Source organism: Garra rufa, chromosome 10 (assembly GCF_049309525.1).
Source record: "Garra rufa chromosome 10, GarRuf1.0, whole genome shotgun sequence".
Classification (NCBI taxonomy): Eukaryota; Metazoa; Chordata; class Actinopteri; order Cypriniformes; family Cyprinidae; genus Garra; species Garra rufa.
In genome coordinates, this window is record NC_133370.1 from 2350112 (window position 1) to 2354688 (window position 4577).

The window sequence follows — 4577 nt, forward strand, 5'->3', positions numbered from 1 at the left end:
ATCATTATGTAATATTTACTTAATTTATCTTATGAATGTTAAGTTCAATAGTAAGTAGATAGATGTACAGAGCAGTACACACAAAAATAAAGGTGCCATAGAAGAACCATTTTGGTTCCACAAAGAACCATCTCTTTCTTACTATTTTATAATCTGAAGAACCTTCTTTCGCTCAAAGAACCTTTTGTAAAACAGAAATGTTCTTCAAATGTTAAAGGTTCTTTATGGAACAATTTAAACAGAAAAGTTATTTTATGGCATTGTGAACCACCTTTATTTTTAAGAGTGTAGCAGTAAAATTTACTTAAAATGTGTTAGTGCAAATTGTTAAAACATCATTGAAAAAAACTAACTTTTTTAACATTTCCTGTTACTATAGGTCTTAACATTGCACCTTTCTTTTCCTCTCTTCTCTCTTCTTGTCTCTCTGTTTCCTTTCTTTGCTTGTCCTCCCTACTGTCTGTGATGCAAATGTTTTTAAAAGATTGATAACATTTTGTATGTATACATATCTAAGCCTATAAACCTATTTTCACCCTCAATTTCTGTGTAAAATAGTTTGTGTGTGTGGGGGTGTGCAGCCCATTTTAGCTGAAAATTGTGGCTCATTGTAGCTTAATCAGCCATTTCTAACTAAAATGACCTTTTTCACACAATTTTTTTTAAACTTTTTTTATTTGAAGGAGCATGTCAAAACATTGTCATAAACCTTTGCTTTGTTGGTAAACTTACTTGTAATTACTTGTACTCTTAAAAATAAAGGTGCTTCACGATGCCATAGAAGACCCTTTTTTGTTGAAATGTTCCATAAAGAACCTTTAACATCTGACGAACCTTTCTGTTTCACAAAAGCTTCTTTGTGGTGAAAGGAGGTTCTTCAGAATTTAAAAAGGTAAGAAAGAGAGAGTTCTTTAAAGAACCTTTGACTGAATGGTTCTTTGTGGAACCAAAAACGTTCCTTCTATGGCATCGCTTGAAGAACACTTTAAAGCACCTTTATTTTTAAGAGTGTAACCTTATTAGTGATGAATGCACTTAACTTGACCTTCAGTTAAAGTTTGAAACGCAAACAGATTTCAAATGTAAAATAATCTATTAAACACATGCATTTTTGCATGCAACATCATGCAGTTATGACGCACCCAGTATACCATATAACTGCATGGTGTTGCATGCAAAATTGGATTATATATATTAAGCAGATTCTTTTTTATATAAATTAAAATCTTTTTGTAGTTTTATTAATATTTTATTTTATTTAAAATGCATTATTGGTTATTAATAGCATTTGCTTATTTTATATAAATTAATTAAATTCTATTCATATTTTAAAAATTTTCAGTACAAAAGCAGGATTATATGTTGCATAAAAAAAAAAGAAGTAATTTCTTTTATCATCCAACAGAAAGTGTCATCATTCAAACAGCAAATATCAGTAATGAATCGATGAATTCTGTTTAAAGCATAATAATTCAGCATATTAAACTGGATGCTTGCATTTAAAGATGCCCTGGTTTTCATCTGCACCTGGATCTTTTCAAACCTCCAATCATAACTAGAGGAGAAATATGGCAGCCTCATTTTTTCCCTTCCACAGGCATATTGATTTTGTGAGGGAACAAAGGAGGATGGAAAACGCTGGAGATAGAGTGTGAGGAAAGCATGTCATTTATTCTGAGAACGGAGAATCTGCTTCACAATAAGCAAATCAAGATGAAAACAGCATGGTGGACTCATTTATATCACGACTGAAATCTAACATTCGACGTTAAATGAGCACAGCAGCATCATGAGACTTCAAATCTAACGCTATGCATGTAAAGAAAAGGAAAATGCCATAGAATAAAGCCTGCATGATGCATGAAGTGTGTGTGACGCTGCATGTGTGTGTGTTGTTTAGTTTTACAGTATGTGAGAGTGAGAGTGTTGAGCTTGTGTTTGGGTGATTAGTCTGGTTGGCCAGCGATAGAGAGAGTTGATCAATACTGCATCGATTGGAGCTGCCGAGCGTCAGGGGGATTGAGAGAGAGAGAGAGAAAGAGGAAGGGGCTGCAGGTTGACTTTTAAAAATCCTTTACTCTGGAGATGACAAATAATGCTTGCAATTGGAAGCAACATGAAAACACTCGGATTTCCAGCTGACTCCAGCTGTGAAGCTGGTTTTCATACGTTCACATGGTTTAAAGAGACTTGTGAATGTTTCCACCAACGTTCTTCACTCTCAAAACAAAAAATAACAGAAAGAAAGGTACAAATGCTTTCATTGGGTCAGTGTTGCCAAATATGGAAGATGGACAGGGTCAAAAGTCTTAAAATGGAATGCATGAAATTTGACACCGTCGACACACACTTTTGTCTGTGCTAACACAACAAAACACAGCAGCCAATAAAATTGCTGTATTTGAGGTTATATTTGCATATGTAGTGCAATGGCACTTCAGTATGTATGTGTGTTTACAAACAACAGTCAGGTTTCATTAAAGGAGAAGTTCACTTCCAGAAAAATATGTATTTACCCCGTTGTCATCCAAGATGTTCAAGAAATTATTTTTCTCCATATAGTGGACTTCCATGGTGCCTATGGTGTGTGCGGTACTGTTCTTTTACCAAAAGGGTGCAAGAACCTAAAGGTACATATTATCACCTTAATGGTACATATTTGTACCTTTCGAAAAAGTTTTTTTTTTTCTTTGAGTATAGAGTATTCTGGGTGTTTTTTTTTTTTAAATATATTTTCCATTTTAATTTTAGTTAAAGCGCTAGTAATTTTGTTGCATTTTTTTTTTGTTTTTGTCATTTTTAGTTTTTATAATTTTTTTTCTTTAGTTTGAGTTTTATTTGAGTTTAATTTATAGTTTATATTTTCTATTTTCATTTTTTTATTGTAGGGTAAAACATTTTTAATTTTGTTTTGTTTTTAAATTTTTTAATATTTTTAATATGTATACATATTTTTTTATTAATTATTTTTTTTATATATATTAGTACATCAATTTAAACTAAATTAATTGCTGAAATGCTACCTTGACAATTATTGGAAAAAAAAGTATTTTATTTCAGTTAGTGTTTATTTTATTTCATGTAGTTTTAAAGTTTAAACTAAGTTTTTTATAGTTCATATTTTTTATTTTAATTTTTTATTGTCGGTGAAAAAATAATAATTTTTTTTTAATTTTGTTGTGTTTTAATATATTTAAATATATATTTTTATATGCCTACATAGTTTTTATTTTTATTTTTAATTTATGTATTAGTACATCAATTTAAACTAAATGAATCACTGAAATGCTACCTGGGCAATTATCTGAAAAATAAAAAAAATATGCATTTTATTTTAGTTAATGTTTAATTTATTTAATGTAATTTTAAAGTTTGAACTATAACATTTTTTATAGTTTCTATTTTCGTTTTTCGTTTTTTATTGTAGGTAAAAAAAAAAATTTTTTTGTTGTGTTTTAATATTTTTAAATATATATTTATATATTTTTTCATTTATTTATTTAGTTTTAGTTATATTAGTACATCAATTAAAAATATATATATATATATATTTTTTTTTTTATTGTATTGTTATTTTTAATTTGTTATTTATATATTAGTACATCAATTTAAACTAAATGAATCGCTGAAATGCTACCTTGGCAATTATCTGAAAAATAAAAAAATTATTTTATTTCAGTTAACGTTTAATTTATTTCATGTAGTTTTAAAGTTTAAACTAACGTTTTCATTTTTTATTGTAGGTAAAAAATATTTTATATTTTTTATATGTATACATAGTTTTTTTTTTTCTTTTTAATTTATTTTTAAATTAATATATATTAGTATATCAATTTAAACTAAAAGAATCACAGAAAAATGTTGCCTTGGCAATTATCTGAAAAAATCTTTTTGTATTTTATTTCACTTGACGTTTAATTCATTTCATGTATTTTTAAAGTTTAAACTATAAAGTTTTTTTTATAGTTTTAGTTTTATTTGGTTATAGTTAAGCCTGACTGCTGTGGTATTCTGAATAGTTTCTAGCATGTTGCTATGTGGTTGCTAGGTAATTTGTGGATGTGGATTGTTACATTTTGGCCAACAGTCAATTGAAGTCTATAAAAAAAGCATTAGTTTAAAATCCAAAATTTTATTTGTAATATTCACCCTAAAATGTTGCTTTTGTTTCAGGAACCAAACTGTATTTTTGTAAACAGCCCGTTTTCAAAAAGGCTAACTCCAAAATAGTTCAAATCATTCTTTTGAAAGCAACACTTCCTCATGAAAGTCTGTCAGTTTTCCTGCATTTGTTGCTTGCAGGCGGTTTTCACACTGAAGTGCATTAGAAATCTTCATGGTGTTTCGTCACGGCCTGCGGCGCCGATACGGCGTGTGCAATCAGACTCTATAAAAACACACCACGGATGAGAGTTGAGAAACTGATTGGAGAGCCCTTACAGAAGTATATATGTGTGTGTGTGTGTGTGTGTGTGTGTGTGTGTGTGTGTGTGTGTGTGTGTGTGTGTGTTGGTAGCCCCTGAATGCTGCAAAAGGCATTGTTATTAGTATTGATCCATATCCTTGACTTAGGTGGT